Source organism: Mastigoproctus giganteus, chromosome 13 (assembly GCF_048544385.1).
Source record: "Mastigoproctus giganteus isolate SK-2022 chromosome 13, ASM4854438v1, whole genome shotgun sequence".
Lineage (NCBI taxonomy): Eukaryota > Metazoa > Arthropoda > Arachnida > Uropygi > Thelyphonidae > Mastigoproctus > Mastigoproctus giganteus.
Window position 1 is genome coordinate 17,767,505 of NC_143587.1, and position 20,779 is coordinate 17,788,283.

General features: G+C 39.2%; 1 protein-coding gene across 1 annotated transcript in view; it reads right to left on the reverse strand.

Moving 5' to 3' along the window:
* LOC150075817 (putative nuclear hormone receptor HR38) overlaps positions 1–20,779 on the reverse strand; it is a 102,128-nt gene that overhangs the window by 67,718 nt on the left and 13,631 nt on the right. The gene's annotated exons all lie outside the window — the stretch shown is intronic.

The window sequence follows — 20,779 nt, forward strand, 5'->3', positions numbered from 1 at the left end:
TAGATGCAGAGGATGGAACATTGTTCCATCCTCTGCATCTAAAATAAATGGGTTTTGTTTTTTGCTCTATGCGTTACTTTCCTTCCAAACAGCTGCTCACTCTATAAATGAAAAATTCATGATTTATAACAATAAACAGAGCACAAAGCAACGAATTTTATCCGAGAACAGATAAAATTTCGTTTCTGCGCAGGGGAAGGCTTAAAAATCGTCCTAGCCGAGCGAAATATAAAATTTCACGAAGATCCATCAACTGGGAGTAGAGTTATTACATGCAAACGGACGGACAGACGAAAAAATAAATAATAATTGTCGGATTTCGAGTGGTCTGATTTTAGTTAAATTTGGGATGGCTAGAGAAATCTTTTTAAAAGGTCGAATTATAAAATTTTATTACAATCCATCCACTGGGAGTCGAATTATTATATATGGACGAAAAAGAAATAATAATAACTGCCAGATTAATAATAACTGCCATTTGAATTAAATTTTGCATGGCTCGATAAAGATTTTTAAAAGATCCAAATATAAAATTTCATGAAATTCCACGTGCTGAGAGTCGAGTTACATGCGGACGGACGGACATACATGGTGAAGACAATAGGCGCATTATGCATACTGATACGTGCCAACGAGCTTTGTATACTGATCACGGAATAGAAGCCAGGAATTATGATTATGAGAGTCATTCAGGTCACCTCTTTATACGACCTAGATATCCTCCTTGGCAAGTTCGGAGATGAGGGATTTATTAAAAAGTAGTTGAACTGGACAAGTCAGTTCATCTTAGTGTTTCCTTAACAAAAATAAAAGAGACATGGTTCTAGGCCAGAATGGGTAATGAATAAGGATTACATTTGCAAACAATGAGTTTGATATCATCCTATCAGTTGATATGGTTCAATGATAAGTTAGTACACTACTCGACAAAATTAACAGAACACTTAGAAATTGTGGTGTAACTCGTGCAGCTTGCGATGAAGAGGGACAAAATTTGGTATGGTGGTGCACCACAGAATAATGATGAAATGAGAAGAGAGCGAGAAACTTCAGACAGGTACAAGGGACATTTATAGAGGTTGTATAAGAATTACTAAAAAAAAAGGTCACATTACAGAAGTCGATACAAGATGCTCGAAAACATGGTCGTATGATATCAGTACGGCGTATGATTCCTCCAATGGCTGAACAAGCCTGACAGCGGTGGACCATGCCCAATATAAGGGTGTCTATATAGATTCTGTGGCAACAAACCTATTCTTCCACCATTGCAGACCGTAGCTCACCAAGTGACCGACGAGGTGGCTGTCCCAAGGGCGTCCCACACATATTCGATCGGATTTAACTCTGTGATCGTGCTGGCCATTGCAGTCGTTGGATATCTTCAGTTTCAAGATATTCCTCCACCACTTGAGCTCCATGTGCAGTGGCGTTGTCATGCATGAAAATAAAATCTGAGTGAACTGCACCCTTAAAAAGTCTCACATAGGATTCGAAGATCTTCTCTCAGGACTTCTGCTTAGTTACGGTACCCCTATCAAATACATGAAGAGAGGTGCGGCCATTGATTACTGTTCGGCCCCACACGAAAAAACCTCCTTCACCGTAAGCGTCCCTTTCTCTGATGTGGAAGGGATGGTACTGCATTTCTCGTTATCCCCAGATGAAATAAGGTCTAGAATCTGTCAGCAGCCTATAGCTGGACCCACCAGACAACAAAACTGTACTACCCAATTTTGTCCCGCTTCATCGCAAGCTGCACGAGTAACACCATGTTTTCTACGTGTTCTGTTATTTTTGTCCAGCAGTGTATATTACTGAGTTAATACACTGGTATGAAAAATTTAAGGACCAATCAGGTTTTCACCTGTAGCTTCTCATAGGAGTGGCCTGGACATGGGAAAAGCATACCAAAGGAACCTCGTGAGGTACAGAAATGATGGAGGAAACAACACCGACACAACGGAAACAAAACGCTACAGAGGAACTTTATTCAAAAATGGCAACATAGCACTGGCTGACATGATATAGATTCATCACTACCAAAGACGGAACAAAGGGAAGAGGTGGTCCTCAGTAGGAGATATGGCCACCCCTAATGTCCACGCAGGCTTTGCACCGTCTGTCCATACTTAGAACAATGTTGTTGATAAGTTCTTGCGGTAACATCGTCCATTCCTCTGTCAGCGCCATCTTCAGCTAGTGAACATTTTCAGGTGGGTGTAGACGTGCCGCTAGTCGTCTCCACAGAGCGTCCCATATGTGTTCGATGGGTTTAGATCGGTCGGCGGAACGGGCAGGTCAATCCATACGAACAATGTCCTCACTTTCCAAAAGCATATCAACAGCTGCAGTGTGATAGGGTTTGGCGTTATCATCCATAAACACGAACTCGGGGCCAATGGCACCTCGGAACAGACGCACATGGGGAAGGATTACCTCAGTACAGTAGCGTGCACCGGTTACAGTACCGCCTTCCAGTATTTGGAGTTGTGTACGTCCATCCAAGGTAACTCCTTCCCAGACGAGAACACCTCGACCGCCATATCGATCCCTTTCAGTGATGTTTGCGGGGTGATACCGTGTGCCAACCTCTCGCCAGATTAGCTGACGTCCAGAATCGCTGCTAAGACTGAATCTACTTTCATCAGTAAAGAGTACCTTATCGCATTGCGTTGCTGTCCAGTCCTTGTGTTCGATGCACCACTGTAAACGGTGTCTCCGATGGGCTGGTGTTAAAGGGACACAGCGTACTGGATGTCGGGCAAACAGTCCACCTTTGTGAAGTCGCCTGCCACAGTAAACCGCGATATCCTGCGTCCTGTGCAGCTGGTTTGCAATGGATCCCGCTGTCTGGTGTCGTGGACGACCACCACTGGTCCTTCGAACAGCCGTTCTGAAGGCCGACCACGCACGTGAGTCGATGCTATGGGCGATACCGATCTGTGCAGCCACACTCCTCGTACATCGACCTTCTTCGAGCTTTCCAATTATTGTACCCCGGGTAAAGTCATCCAGATGTTGTCCACTGGCCATTTCGTTGTCTGTAGCACTGTATGAAACCAATGGAACGTCTGTAAGAATCGTGCTCACCATTCGGTGATTTGCACATAACTGCTGAACTGCTGCTTTCATCTGTTTATGTGAGCCCTCTCATCACAATTCAAATTTTTGCATGTGTACCAACTTTCTACTGAACGGCCACAGTTATGCAAATCGCCACGGGCTGTTTCGTTTGATTTTGTGGTTGTAACCTTTAGTGTTGGTCCTTAAGTTTTGCACACCAATGTATCACCTGACTTGGACACTTTGCTCCTATTACGTTTATCCTCCCCCGTTTATAACCTTAATTTGTAATTAGTTCAAAGACATCCAGATGGAATTTCCATTGAGTCGCCATATCAAAACCCGCCATCTCAAAATAAACTCACCTCCTAATTAGAATTAACGTGTTTTATAGTTCGATACACAATTTATAGTACAAAGGAGTTTCGAGACACATCTGCTTCCTGGTTTTGAATTTACTCACTGATCAGGGATATTGAACAAGCAAGCACTAATCTCGAGCTTAGGTTACCTGTCGTCAAGCTGAGTTAACCATTAAAATTTAGCAAGCGTTATATCCGTTAAAATAAACTCAACTTTAGTACCTACAAAAAGGCGCTGTCCAAATATCGGAAACACTCACATAGCAAAATGTAGGCGTGAAGTACGCCTTCTTCATTTTTTCTTTGTTAACACCTTTGGAACTTTGTCGTATAAGCTTACCAAAGTTCGGTCTAGTTGACGAAAATAGCAACGCCTACAAATTCTTCCTCCTTTTCCTCTTTTGTAGATTATGAATAGATAGCCGTGGGAAGGTATTAAATAGCTAAAAATAAACCGAACACACCGAACGTTTTTAAATACTATCTGGAAAAAGAGGATACTCTTAATCACCAAGTCAATCACCAACCTTCTCATTTGCGAGAATCACTGGCATAGCTCAATCAGCTGTATTTGCATTATTTTATTACAAATCGTGTCCAACGTAGGCCAGTGTTTATTCTATAACACAAATAGAATGATAAATAAACATTTATCGTGTTATGATATGTATTTATTTCACGAAGAGGATAATTTGAATCTGTAAAACGATTTAATATCAGTTTTAAAACTATATCAACGCTTTAATTATTTTTATAAAAAAAAGTTTGTTTAAAAAAGTGTCCTATTAAGGGCACCCAAGAACCAACTCGTCTACCCATGTGTAATATGCCCATAAACTGCACGTTCTCTCTTGTTAATTTGCATATTTTGCTGGCTGGATAAAAAACTCGAATTTCTGAGGAGAAAACCTTGCTGTCCTTGCCTGAGACCGACTAACGCAGCCAGGCACTGAAAAATGTCCATAAACGTTCTTCGTCTAATTGACGAGATTGGAATGAAGTCCTTGTTGCTATACTCCATCCGCCACAGGGTCCCACGCCATGTATGTTCTAATTGGATTAGCCGACAGCTTGTTTTGTTTTGAGACTAGAATCAACGTTACAGACAAGGAGACGAGGAAAATTTTAAGGCCATTCAAAATAAAACTTTTCTGTAAAGTTCAATAAACTAAACATCACTGTCAAACGAGAATACAAGTGGCAGATCTCAGGAATAACTTCAAAATTGCGATTATAGTAACGGTAACTGGGAGAACCAAAAACCGGTTCAACCTACAGATAAAATAGACCTTTCGCAAGAAACAAAGACTTTGCAGGAAATAGCCAAAAAACCGGCAATCTTTAGTGCCAAATCCAGTACAAAAAACAAAAACCTGCCACTTCATAGAGCTTAAAAGAAAAGCACGTTACACGGATATACTCAAAACTCAAACAGGAAAAACGGATTGTTGATGATAAGAGGAAGAAGGGTCTATGATAATCCAAGTTTTTAGTGAATGGTCCAAGAAGATATTTGGACAACTTCCCATATCTGACCAATTAGTAACCGAAGAAACCAGAAAAAGAATAGCCGGTCTCCTTGACCGAACAGTAGAAAAAGGAGTATCCCATCAAACTTAATAACAAGGACACCTTTAACGATCATCTTGGTTACCAAAGAAAAGATCAAAGCAATAAATGAATCTACAAAATGAAGCAACTGTTGGTTCTGCTAATTCCCCTCTTTCCATGGTAAAAATCAGCAACCCTTATTACTGAGGTCTTATATCACATTCAATTAAACCATACAAAAAAGTTCTCTTCCCCACTTATAGAACAATACATAGCCAGACCCGTTCTCAAAAATGCAAAAATCTAAAGACCCATAGCCATAAGTTGTACCTTCCTGAATATTTTTGAGAAGACCTTTTCTAGGCATTGCTTGGGGCACCATCCATTATATTTCTGCTTCGTGTTAACTGAAAGATCAGTGGTTAAAAAACCTTCTTGAGATTTTTCCAGATGCAGAAAGCACTCAGCAATAAGGAACAACGCGATATTATCTTCCAAAACATATCATCAGCTTTTATCAACAACTGAACAAAATATTTATCGCACATCACTAAGATAGAAGGCAATTTCCTAGAGATTTTATATAACATTCTGAAGAAAAGGCACGTCACAATCTCTCACGAGGACATAAATTCCCAATACGCCATTTCTCAAGAAGTAGGGAGGAATTTTCTCCTCAACATTATTTTCTGTAGCTTTCGAACCTTTTTGGTATCCCGTATAGATAATTTTATAATCCAAGCTGACGATTTGAAATCCTTCATCAGATCTACAGATCAAAGAACAAATCAGGCGAATAAATCAACACAATGATTTAACTGGAGCATGGACTGCGGGATTACATTTAAACACCAGTAAGTCTTATTTGTGTTTAAATTGACAAAAGGTCAATTCTCACGTAGACCTTGCAGAATTTTTATTTTTATTTAATTCAGAAAAGTAAAAGTCACATTCACCCTTAGACAGCAGTCAAATACCAGGAGAGTACACAAAACCATAACATAGCAATACGAAATCTATATTAGGTAATATAAAATATGCAGATACAAGGTGAAGACAGATTAGGTTGGACATAGATGCTCGATATACAATCAGTGTCTATCCAAGCAGAGTGCCGGGATGCCGGAAGGATAATATAGGCTGATTGGAACAGGAGAAGGAGCACAGATCATTCTCTAGCACAGAAGCCATGTAGGACAATGATGAAATGAAGGTCTAAAATTGCAAGATAGCGTGGGTATCTGCAAAAACTTTTGTTCTGTAGGCCTTGTCAATACAAATTGGCCTCGGCGTTGATGTTTAAGTCGTCCAATCGTGTTTGCTGGGAACATATAACTGAGCGAGCTGATTTGGTTGAGGGCAGGTCAGATCACAGATGTTTGCCGATTACTCATTCTTCTGTTCTTCGTGGGCAGGATGATGAGGCTATTGATGCTGGAAGCGTCTAGTTTACCGAAATGAGCTTAGAGAGGGTAATTATTTTGCGAGTGGTGATGATCTGCTTCCAAGGGGTCATTCCATGCAGTGAATGTAGTATACCCCTAGAGATAGTAAGGAGATGTCCTGAAGTCCTATTGAGGGATCGAAGAAGCCAATACTCAATCCCCACGAACTGCCGCAGTTAGGTTGGAGGGGCAGAGGACCAGATGTTCGATGCTTAGAGAGCCACTGGTACTCCACAGGATCGGACATACTTAGTTGTCAGCTTGCTATTGCGGTAACCCACCAGTTCCTGTCGAATTGACCAAAGGGCTGGGAAGAATTTACTTCCAGCGTCCTTGAAGTGCTCCTGAAAAGACAGATTCGAATCCCAGACCTAGCCTAGGTCCTTGTGAGAGTTGACAAGTTTAGTTTGATGTCCATTTATAGAGATGTGGATTGGGATTATTCTTCTCCTTTTTGTAAACGTCATCCGGGCAGATTTTTCGGCATTTAGTTCAAGACCAATATATTGAAGAAAGGTGCTTATCTCTGAGATTTGTTTTGTTGCAGCTCTTTGGATAGAGAGTGCTTGCTCCGGCTGATCCGAAAGAATGAAAAGCTTCAGATCGTCGGCATACGATGTCATGTTTTGGAAATTTGCTAGCACAGGTTCCAAAGCAGCTGCTAACAGCGCTGCTGACAAAAAGCCAAGGAGTCGTCTTTCCTGCAAATTTTTTTTGTGTAGAGAGAGGAGTTTATCGAAGATCTTGAAGTAGTTCTTCAAGATTTTAAGTAAAGATGTGATGGAAATCCTATCATATGCAGATTTAACATCAGGATAAATTATGTCGAGTTGCATTCGAGAATTCAAAGCTTCCTGTATGTGAAACAATCCTCGCTATCCACCATGTTTAACGTCAGCAAGTATGAATAAAACCTCAAAGAAGGAAGAAAGAACATGTACACCCTCACCCACCTGATGAACATGGATGACATCAAGCTCTACGCGGCAACCGAGAAGCAACTCCAGAAACTACTCCGGATCACCGAAGAATTCAGCAAGGACATCAGGATGGAATTTGGTCTAGACAAATGCATGACCCACGCACTGCACCAGGGAAAATTAGTCGGCCGAAACTACCAGCTGCTGACTGGTAAAGAGATCGAAGCTATGACAGAAGGAGAAACCTACAAATACCTAGGGATGATGCAGGCTCAGCAGTTAGAGCACAAGGAAATTAAGAAGTGCCTGACCGAAAAATATCATCAAAGATTCAGAAGCGTGCTGAAAGCAAAATTGAACGGAGGGAACACAGTTAAAACCATCAACACCTATGCAGCTCCAGTACTAACATACTCCTTTGGGATCATAGATTGAACTAACACCGAGCTAGAGGATATCATGCGAAAGACAAGGACAATGATGACCAAGAGCCGCCAACACCATCCGAAGTCAGCAGTGGAGAGACTAACAATAACTCGGAAACAGAAAACAGCGATAGTTAACCTGAAGGATTACTTCGAGAACAACACAGCACCACTCCACCGGGCCATAAGGAAGATAGATAAGTGGTATACCCCACTCCCGCCCAGACGGCATAAGAAACGAAGTTAGAAAGATGGGCCAAGAAGACACTCCATGGTAGACACTACAATGACCTCCATCAAGATCACATCGATAACATTGCTTACAATGCATGGCTCACAAGCGGGACGCTCTTCCCCGAGACCGAAGAATTCGTGCTGGCCATCCAAGACCAGAAACTATGTAGACATGTATAGTATCTTATGTAGGACAGCACTTGAACGAAAGTTCAATTCCGTCTTTGTACACTGTGATGGTTACAGAGCACTGTAACAGGCCACAAATGTGTGTAACGTTATGTTATGTTCGTGCAGTGTGTGTGTTGTTTCTGGCCATTTTGTCACCAGGCAGTCGATCACCTGGAAAGCCTGCCCAGTGTCCGTCTACATCACGGGGAGGTAGGCCGCAACTACACACACACACACACACACACACACACACACACACACACACACACACACACACACACACACACACACACACACACACACACACACACACACAGTCATTCCCAGGAGACAGGACAGCAGAAAACGAAGAAATAAAGAAGAGAATAGCATAAAGTAAAAAAAATATTAATAATAACAAAAATAAAAAATAAAATAAATGAAAAAATAAAATAAAACAAAATACCAGAAACCATAGAAAATACATCGCAAAGGACCCGGAATGTCAGATGACACATGTCGACGATGCTGCCTGGCCTCAGAAACGATCCAACATATCGCCGCGGGATGCATGGTGATCATCCAGACTAAGTACACTCATAGACACGACCAGGTAGCCAGGATAATACATCAGAAGCTATCGAGGAAATACCAGTTGATCGAAGAAAGTGTACCATACTACAAGTACGAACCCCAGGCAGTACTAGAGACCCCAACCCACAAGCTGTACTGGGACCGCGCCATAATAACGGATAAGACCATCCCGCACAACAGACCGGACATAACCTTGTGGATAAGATGGAAAAGGCTACCTACCTGATTGACATAGCGGTGCCCAACATTAGCAATGTCCAGAAAACCCATGAGGAAAAAAATTAGGAAATACATGACCTGAGACGAGGTCAAGGAGATGAGGCATATGCAAGAAGTAACGACCATCCCGATCATCGTGTCAACCACCGGTATGGTGCCAAAGACCCTACATAGTAGTCTAGCAGCAATAGGTCTCCCAGAGAACACTACAAGGAACTCCAGAAAGTCGCAATCCTGAACACCTGTAAGATAGTCAGAGAGTCCTTCGACCAACAGTAACACCAGACATAACAACAACCACCCTGTGTACTTGGTAGCAATATCCGTCACGGAGTGGAATCCCCCAATCAGGGAGAAATAATATAAGAGCAATAATAATAATAATAATGGCTGGTTGGCAATGATAATTAATTATCATTGCCAACCAGCCATAACACAGTTTTACTGGCTGCTGAATGTAAGCTCTTATGCTGGACGAGGAATAAATATACATTGCCCTACCATTAATATCTGGACACCCCTGGATGGGGAAACGGAATCTATGCATGCAACACGTCACAGAACCTGCTATAAACATGCACACTGGGCTTCGAACAGACAATTGCAAAAGGAGGCATGAAAGATGACACGTTGAACAAAATTACCTCAACAGTTCAACAGAACTGATCACTTCAAAAAATGCTAGACGCCGATTAACATGGTATCAGGAGCACGAATCCTGGACTGTAGAGCACTGGAAAACAGTGCTATGGACAGACGAGTCGAAATTCGCACTCTACCAGTCTGATGGTCGTTCCCGGGTGTGGCGAATGCTAGGGGAACAGTTCCTTTCTGATTGAATCCTCCCAACAATGAAGTTTGGTGGAGCCAGTATCATGGTATGGCGCTCCTTTCATGGTTTGGCTTGGACCCATTAGTCGTTATCGACGAAACCATGAATGCTGTGCAATACCAGGATATCCTGGACAATTATGCACTTCCAACATTATGGCAATACTTTGGGGAAGGCCCATACCCATATCAGCAAGACAACGCGCCATGTCATACTGCTCGGGTCGTAACAGAGAGGTTTGAGGACATGGATATGGAAAAGTTGGATTGGCCAGCCTAAAGTACTGAACCCTATCGAGTATCTTTGGAATGTATTGGATTATCGGGTACGTGCACATTGGAATCGCACAAAGAAGACGACCGAACTGGTAGCTGCGTTAAAGGCCTAGTGGAGGAACATATCACCTGGCATTTATAAAAAGCTGGCTGAGAGTATGCCGCGAAGATTGAAGGCAGTCATAAAATCAAAAGGTTTCAAAACAAAATATTAAATGACACAATAAAAGCTCTTTTTGTGTCTAAAGGCAGGTTCTCGGGTATTAAAGGTAGGGCAGTGTATGTAATTCGAACATTTAATGTACAAATGGTAAGAATTAAACTGTAAATAAATCTATGGTAATGGACATTGCAACACCTTCCATATTACGCACGCCAATATGCCAGCTACTTGCAAAACATGTAAAATCCAGATGCAAATTTCGAATTCAGATCCGCCTCTGATTTACTGCAGTTCCGGAACTTGTTTATCCTCACTGGAAATATGATATGATGGAAAACCATCAAACTAAAATAATAAGAAAAACAAACTTAAGAAATCTCTTAATCTTATTCCACGTACTCAGGAGCATTGCAGAGCAATGTTGGCATCCTTCTTGAGTTCATCCTACACAAAGATGGAAAATTAGATTAGTTTATTAAAGCGCACCCTAGAGACGTTCATATTTACGTCATATTCTTATAAAATTAACAAATTTAACCTCTAAGTACACGTGCTGGATTTTTCCCACTTTTAGACTACCTACGATGACTACAAATGAGACGTATAAGGAAAGATAAACGCATAGTGGATAAAATTACGCATGCGCGTACACGTGATGTTAGGGGGGAAATTTTTGTTTTCACCCGAGTGTAATGCGCGTTGCTTAAGTTCGCGTTAACAGGGCGAAAAGCCTTGTGATGAAGGTCGCCACCACTCTTAGTTTTTGAGTAACTGGGAAACCCGTCTGACAAGTTCAGTCTCAATTCTGCATAGACTTTGCCTCTTTTAAGTATTGACCTTGGCGTCTGTTTAAGGCCTTAAAACTTCATGGAACTGGTTGCCTACTAAAGAGAACTGGATGTAGGGAAATCCTGAATAAATTGACGCTATATCTGTACGTTGGCGGTTTTTGGGAGGAGGGGCTTTTCCCAGTAATACTGTCGTAGGGTACAGGATGTGGAAAGTTACTTTGAAACAAGTGTTTATTTTTAAATCTTTGCAAAGAATGATAATTCAAATGTTTACTCGTATTACATAATAGATGTGCTGATACTGAATACAAATAGTGAAGTATATTAACATTAAAGAGACCATTAAAAGATTACGATGTTGGCACCGTTCCTGTAGTCCTAACATCGCTTTAGATTAATATATATATTTATTTATTTAAAGTATAAACTTTAAACAATAGTTATTCGATCATAAATCTTTTCTTTTAATGTGTTATGTTTAAAGAAGAAGGTAAGAAGACAGGTTATATTTTTGTTTATTTTTAGTAATTTTTAATTGACTTGTTTAGTTAGTTTTCTTTTTGTCTTTGTGGGCAATCACTACGGTTTTCATAAATTCCAGCTATTTTAAAACTATTTAAATGAATATCAGAAAAAAGCGGGGGTGGGGAATGATATTCAAGCTCTATTAAATGGCAATAAAGTCAGAAAGGTTTCATCCCACACGGATCTTGGTCTCACCTGGGACGAAAACCCTATTTTCCAGGACCATTTCATACACTGGTGTGCAAAATTTAAGGACCAGTCAGGTTTTCACTAGTAGCTTCTCATAGGAGCGGCCTGGATATGGGAAAAGCATACTAAAGGAACCTCGTGAGGTACAGAAATGAAGAAGGAAACAACCCCCTACACAACAACGCAAACAAAACGCAGAGGGACTTTATTGAAAAATGGCAACAGATGCATCACTGCAAAGATGGGACAAAGGGTGGTCCTCGGTAGGAGATATGGCCACCCCTAATGTCGATGCAGGGTTTGCACCGCCTGTCCATACTTAGAACAATGTTGTTGAGAAGTTCTTGGGGTAACATCGTCCATTCCTCTGTCAGCGCCAGGAAATACCAGTTGATCGAAGAAAGTGTACGATCCCCAGGCAGTACTAGAGATCCCAACCCACAAGCTGTACTGGGATTGGGCTATAATAATGGACAATACAATCCCGAACAACAGATCGAAAATAACCCTTGTCGACAAGAAGGAAAAGGCTACGTATCTGATTGACATAGCGCTGCCCAACACTGGCAACCTCCAGAAAACGCAAGGGGAAAAAATCAGGAAGTACACGAACCTAAGACAGGAGATCAGAGAGGGGTGGCATATGCAACAAGCAACAACCATCCCGATCATCGTGTCAACTACCGTTATGGTGCCTAAGACCCTACATAAGAGCCTAGCAGCAATAGGTCTCACAGCGAACACCTACAAGGAACTCCAGAAAGTCACGTAGTCAGAGAGTTCCTCGACCAACAGTAACACCAAACATAACAACCACCCTGTGTACTTGGTAGCAAAACCCGTCACGAGGTGGAACCCCCAATTAGGGAGAAATAATATAAGAGCAATAATAATAATATATATGATTGCCATATTCCTATAAAATAATATTATATATTTAATTTTGTATGAAATATATAATATTACTTTCAAGCACAGATCGCTCGAGACCATTGTCTCCCTCTACTAATCATTATAAATAAAATGAATAATAATTTTAAATGATTTTAGAAATAACTCTATTATTTGAAATAATAATAGGAATAGTACGATTGGTAATAACCTTAGACGAAAGTGACATTAAAAGATTTTAATACATTAAACACTTATCAGCGCCATCTACTCGAAAAGCAACATTTTCTTGTATATTTTATATAACGAAATTTGCGCTTTTTTTTTACGCCCTCTGCATAAAATGATAAAAGTGACTATTTTCATATAAATACTGAAACCCCAAAATAATATATGTGTACGTTTCGAAATTAAAAACCGAATTAGAAAGTATAAAGGATTATATTAGAACATTGTACTAATCCTAATATTTAACAACCTTAACCTAAATACTTTCAACCATCTCATGTTTAAAAAATCAAATTGCAAAACTTGTTGATGAAAAAAAGTTACCTGCGAATCTGGATCCCCCTTACTACTTATCTTATTACCGAAGAGTAGATGGACGGACATCCATGATGACGTAAGAAATCTGGTCATGTGATCGACCACTGAAATAATTATAGGCTGGAAGCCTGCCAGTTTTTTTTTTTTATAACAGTCTGTTACATTAAATGGGTTTATCAATACAAAGACGTGTCTTGCGATTCAAGTAAAGGGAGGTCGCCATATCGACCCTGTATACTCTTGCATCATGTTCCTTTTCTATTGCTTAAAGACGCGAGTAATAGACAACTGTATTTAATATCTGCTTGGTGTTAATTAATCATTATATTCAGACACACACACCTGTACCTGATTGTTCCATGTTGAAACGTGTTCCCCAAGGACATAAAATTGCAATTGAAACATATTATTAGCTATGTAGGACTTTCACACTATCAATCTTCTTAGTATCGCTCACTGATGCCCATGATATATGGGATTCAGTGATTAGACAGACGAGTCAAGTCACTTGTATTTACAGTACACTTGAAATTTTCGCGGTGTTATATTTACTGAACAGATTTAAATAAATAGAGTGAACAAGATTGATTGTTCGACATTATCCTCTATTCTTTGATTGCAAGTAAGTGGTTTGATCAGATGACTGAGTGCTTGAAAGTGAGCGATCTTGGAGTTCCAGAGAAATCCAACTGTACATTACGAAATTTTGTTTTTATTAAAAAGATCAAGAAAAATTCATATTCTTTAAATTTATTTTTATTTACCAGTTTTTTTTATTTCGAATTTTAATATACTTCATTAAAATTACGCCTTTTTTAATTAAATGCAACCATCATAAGCATGTATAATAATGAATAAATTTCTCTTGGACATACTAAATTGGGCAAACTGTATAACGTTTCCCCGAGGAAGATATAGAGCGGAACGATAGCCAACCTTTAGGAGATTAATTAGGCGATTTTTATTAGAATATGTTATATGAGCATGTACTCCATTTTCAAGTACTCCAAATTCCACTCGCGTTGATCGGCAAGTAGCAAAATATTCAAATCGGAATCACCCAAATCGTTGGATTGATCGGGATGTTCCACATTTCTGGCCACCAAACTCACTGGATATCATTTCCGCTGATATCCTTCTGTGAGGACACACAGTATTTGGTGTATCAAAAAAATTGCAAAACAAGAGAAGAATTTTTACATCGAATCATGGATGCTGCTATTTACATACGAGGAAATGCTGAATGTATTCTAAAAGCGACAGTCTCTTTGGAAAAACACAAGGCTGTGTTCATACAGAATCTGGCAGCCATTTTGGATGCTACGACTATCTAAGGTATTTAACATAACAGAAGAGTGATATCTTGGTGGTATCTATCTAAAAATTACTCTAATTATACTATATAGCAAAAATTGCCACCTACTGTAAATTTAGCAAGAAAATATGGTATGTACACCTGAGGGAAAAAATGTAAAGAAAATATTTGAATTTTCAGGAGCATAAGTTCAAACTATAGGAGAAAAGTTACAGAGAGGAGCGTAGGAAATGTTATTCCAATGATTAGTAACTAGCTGAAGGATGTCAACGAGAGCTCTTTTTCTTTTTGGTTTATAATATTGCATAAAAAGCAAAGATATTTTGACCACTTTCTTCTAAAGTTTCTTCACGAATCATTAATTAAAGAATATAATAACTTCAGCAAATAAAATATGGATTGGAATATTCTCAGAAAGATATCATTTAAATTTATATTTTCTGTAGTGCTTTACACGACTGAGGCGGGAGAGTTTTGTCAGTTTTTGATTTGGAAAACCACTTTTCTGTATTCGAGAAATAATGGAAGCATACTAAAAAAGAATGAAAGTAGCCCCCTAAGGAGCACAAGGACATGAACAAGCGCATTAAAAAAACGTCCCGAACAACTGCAGCACCTCCCTCTCTTTTCTCCACCAGTGATTCGAATGTTCAAAAATACCTCTGGTTATAAATGCTGCAAAAGTAGTCCAACCTACTTATAAAAACATTGGCATCAGTCCATCGGCAGAAAAGAGGGAGGGTTAAAAACGCGTGCTGTGTACTAAATCTGGCGAATAACTCTTGTCTACATCATTTGGGCGACATTGGAGGTGGGTCGTTTCGTTGCAATTACGCAGAGTGACGTCAAACAGCTAAATGCGATCCGCAAGTATTTTGTCCGGCATTAACCCTTGGAAAGTGTAGAGCACACTGGAATGTGATCGGTTGCTAGGCTATTTTGCCTTTACATTGCATAAAGGGAGAATATATGCATGCACGATGACAAATCAGAAATTTCTGTCAGAACCGAAGCTGGTTTTTCGTAGTGTTTTAAAACCCCACACTTGCTTAAAATTGTTATGTTTTCATCACACTGAACATAGTGACCGTTTAGTTGTCTGAACAATCAAACCAAAATTTTGAGCGAGACACGTGTATGATCTCCGTGTGCAAGAATTCTGGATGTCCAGCGATCACAACAAAACTCAGTAGACCACACATTTTATCTTCGCGTACAAAAGGTCTCGTGTTTGATATACGCTGAGCACGTTTGAGGCTATTTGAAAAATATTGTCTTTCTAGTTCTACCGGAATATTACCATAAGTTCGCTGTTAGCATTTAGTGGAAACGGGACTAGAATGGCTAGTGGTCATCATTAGCGAAGGTACATAATAGAATGTACGTGCTATTGTTTACCTAAGCTAATAATCTGATAGGGCAGTGTTTCTTGATATTGAAAAATTCCATTAGTTCTCCTCGACTTCAAGTGACCTGCTGTGCGTACATTTGGGCCACTGTTGGACCGCTCGTGGGTTAGTAATAACCACAAAGCAAAGGGGTGGGACAGCATTCCTATGGGAAAAGATAAATATTTCCTTTAGAAGAATGAGATAAATAGTTTATGACCACAGCAACATGAGGATAGTTGGTTGTTATACCTAACGGGCAGGCAATGTAATGGTAAAATGCTAACCGAAATTTCTATTTCGGTTAAATGAAAACCTCAGACACGAAGGTTATTAGAACTTATAGTGTTTAGTACTATGCGAGTTGAAGACTGAGAAGAAAGAAGATACTTGTTTACATTACACTTGAATTTCTGTAGATTGTAATTTTTATTAAATACATGTAGGGGAAGGTTTTTTTCAGAAAATGGAAGTTGAAGAAATAAATGAAGAGGAAGAAAAGTTGTTTCTGTGAGTTTGAAGTTGGATAATAAATGTATGCTGGCTGGCTGCGTCACTGTTCTGACTGATTTTGAGGCGAGAGGGTGAATTATAGAAGCCAATTAAGAAGAACAGTACCATGGAAGTATGAATAGAATAGGCAGACAGCAGAAACAGAAAGTCCATGAGACAGAGAGTGGAGAGACTTTGTAAGAGAGGGATTATTAATTAACCTGATTTCCCTCTTCTGAATGGAGTCTAGAAGCTTTAGAGTGAGGTTTTTGTGCACCACCCCACATGCGAGAACAATATTCCATGATTGGGGAGATTTGTATAGAGTGAAAAGTTCGAAAAATATTTCTTGACTGAATGTCTAATTCGAGTGAAAAGTTGTTTAGAAGAAAAGTAACGCCGAGGCGAGAGAGGAAACTTAATTTTTTAGATGCAGAGGAAGCAATATTTGTGATGTGGTTATCCAAAGAGAGATTAAAAGTCCCTATTAGGATAGGTAATCCCGAAGAGAGATATATGATCTTGTCTAGAGATGAGAGTGTCATCGATAATAAGCAGAGCGGTAGACTCCTTTTTTGAGAAATATAAGGCAGGACTGAGTTTTCGAAGGATTGAAATTAACTAGATCATCTTTTCCCCATTGGAGAATTACCTATAGATCAGCATTTAAATAATTTTCGAGTGGATGAAGCTGTTTGTTCAGGGCAAAGGTTTCTCAAATTGAAAGGTAGAATGCAACGTGTTATCATAAGCAAAATTGTGGATGAGATTTCAGTCATCGGAAAAAGGTCATTAATATACACAAGGAAGAGAGTGGGAGAACGAATTGAACCTTGGGGAATACCAGCATTAGTAGAAAAGTTAGAAGACAAGAGCCATCTACCATAATCCCCAGGAGCGTCAGAGAGAGAGAGAGAGAGAGAGAGAGAGCTGGATACCCAATTACAACAGTCGGCAATCCATAAGATGGACGCTTATTACAAGATTTATTACAAGCCTTAGAAATGCTAAGAGCAACTGCTTGAGTTTCATTGCTGTTTTGAATTTATGCTAAGATAGCCAAGCAAGGCATATATGCAATTTATAGATACGATATACTGTCTCATCTGCAAATTGGGTATATGGTCAGGTTATGTGGTGTATGTTAGCGCCAAAACAGCGAAGGTTGTGAGGAGTCAGTATGTTGTGCCTGTAATTGCATGGATGCTTCGATTGGTTTGCTGGATGAAAAATCCAAGTTTCCGGAGGGGGAACAATCAAACCTTATATGAGTCCGACTAACTCAACCAAGTTATGAAATTCCCATAAAAATTACTCGCGTTATTGATGAGATTCGAATTTAAGCCTTTTCCACCCTGTGCGTTTCGAACCTAGACTATTCTTCCAGACAGTATGCAATGACTGCCAGTAACCAATAAAATAATTTCGTTTCTGACTTAACCTAATCAGTATACCAGATAATTGTAGTAATCAAAATAACTTGTTTTATATTAAAAATAATAGACAACAATTATACTGCATTAGTCCCAGAAAAATTTCACCCTGGATTTAACTAGATATATTTTCTGGTTCTCTTCTTCTTCGTATTTGAAATTCATCTCGAGGCAAAGCTAATGACAAAAAAATATGCATTTGCAGTTATTCTCGGAATTTCCCTCTACTAATCCTCTTTGAAGAGCCTTTTGCATCATTTATCCGTCTCCCCTCGATCATTCCACGTTATTAACGCCTCTTCACATTACCAACACAAGGAAATTTAATTACGAGTCTTGCTAAGCGTGGTACTGGTATGCTATTAAAAGCTAACTTATTCATCCTATTTGTAGTAACTCCATCTACTTACAGAGAGAGAGAGAGATATTACAATCCGAAGGATCCCATTTCTGTAAACGTATACCTTCCCTTAACTGAAATTATTATACGTTTCAGCACGTGGCTTTCTCTGAAATATAAAATAACACTTTATTTTTACAATCTTCCTATAATAAATGTATTTTCCTGGTTCCTTTCCTATGTTTATAGATATTTTTATACTTGTAGATGTATGAAATAATAGCATTTTAATGCAAAATCTATAGCTGTATTTGAAGACCTATGCAATGCTGAGTAGGCCCATTCGAATAATTTTAATTTTATTTTTTAATTATTGTTAGAAATGTAAATTAGAAATTTTTGTTGCTGTGGGCAACACTATTTTAACGTCGTTTACTAGACGTAATTTTAACTTATAATTTTAGAAACTTCTTGTTTTTGTTTACATTAAATTTTTGTAATAAAAATTTGTTTTTATTCTTTTGCTTTATTGTAATAGTTTTTGATCTTTGGGACTAGTCTGCGTGTGAAGAATGCCCGGAGAACATCATCTATTGCTGTGCATTGTGCCCACAATAAAGTTCAGGGAGTGTGCGCTCTTGATGTGGAATAGTGTTAGACCGTCGGTTATAGTGCCAAAAACCTTCATACACTGGCAACTTACTGATTATATAGTATCTTCGTTCTGGCAGTTCAATGGAAATGGGTCTCCATGGCCTCACAATAGGCCACATAAGAGTAAAACCATGAATGATATTCAGAAAGCTTTCAATGCAACATTCACTAAAGTAGCACCAGAAACCAGAAAATGATGCATTTGTGGATCGCTCAACGAAGAAATCACTAACTAGTCGATGTAGTCGAAACCATATCACCAAAAATCTCGGTAAAGCTTCATTTGTTAATGAGCTAAACGATTCAAACATGTAGAAACGCGAAGGCCTATGAATCAAGTATCCTGGTGGGTAGCACAGTTGGTGTAATCACCTTCCTCCCTACACCGGGTAGAAAAGACCTGAGGTCGAATTCATCAATGACTCGAGGAATTTTATAGGTCTTTTTCACAACGTGGTTGAGTTAGTCGGTCTCAGGCGAGAGAGCATAGTTTTTCTCCCGGAAACTGGGGTTTTTCATCCACCAAACAGAAAATCACTACAGAACATGAAATTTTGCAGACATATTATATATGGCACAATATAGCCTAAGTTGCTGATGCACCTAAAACCCTCCAACAACCTGTGAACAAAGGGATCTTCTGGATTTGCTGTAAAAAAAAATGTTGTTCTTTTACAGCAAATCACAGGATTATGAATTGTTTTAAAAATTCCCAGAAAGAACGTTGTTACTAAAATTCACACTCAAAGTAGGAAGAAGGAAAATGACACAGGGGTAATTGTACAATCCGAATGAAATTCTTTGAGCTCTGTAGACAGGCTGCTAACACAGCTGATGGAGTTCTGTCAGTGAAATATAGGAATTTTCGTATTAGTCTTAGTAGCAGAAAATAATTCAAGAAAGAAAGCTTGTAAAATATAAGCCAAAACAAAATTCCACATCACCTGTCCATCTCCTCCAATAATTTGTCTAATTCTTCTTTGAATATATTCAAATTACCCAACAACAGATGAAAGTTCGTTTTAATTATCAACCATCCGCTGGCTGAAGGCAAACCTCCGCACATTTGTCCTGCTGCTATCGTTCCTCAATTTTATTTATGCTCCCTCATGTGTATAGCCTGAGGAAGAGTGCCATCAGCATTGCATTTGCCCAATCCATTCAAAGCATTAAACACCTCACTCAAATCACCTTACTGCTACCTAGTCTCCAGATGCAGTTTGCTGAATTTCTTGGAAAGACACTCTTTTTGCCCTGCTCACCAATCTCGTTGCCTTTCTCTGCATCTGTTCTAGCAGATCTCCATTCTTTCTAAAATGACACCTCCAGACCTGTATGCACTACTAAGATGCGGACTAACTGTATTGCCTTGTATAATTGGACAATAACCTCCTTTTTCCTGCTAGCAAAATTTTTCAGAAAGGAGAAGGAGATGATTGTTCCGTTGTATAACGCAGTGGTTAGGCCGCATCATGGCTACACGTCTAGAAGCACCATTTTAGGAAGAATGTGAATCAATTAGAACGAGTGAAAATAAAAAGAGCAGGAAGATTAGTCAGTGACAAAATGGTACTCTTACAAAGTTTTTAATTCCTCGAATGGATTTCATAAAACAAATGCTGACTTTACTTCTAATCGGACTACATACATGTACAACGAGACTTAAAAGTTTAAACTGGAAAAGAATGATTGCAGGAGAGATATACTAAAATGAATAAATTTAAAGGAATGGACAATTATAGCGGGTGAAGTTGTTGTGTTTTTTTTTTTTTTTTGTCTCTTGGCTGATTTCCTATGAGTTTACTTGTTTTCTTATATGATTTTGCCACTACTGATATCAATAGTTTTGCGTTGCGAAATAACAGCATACAGACAGACATCTTTGATGAAACAGCACCAAAAAAAACGGTACTGATCTTCTTGAAATGATCGAATGATGGCCAATGCACATGGTGAGATGCAAAAGGGCGCCCATATTA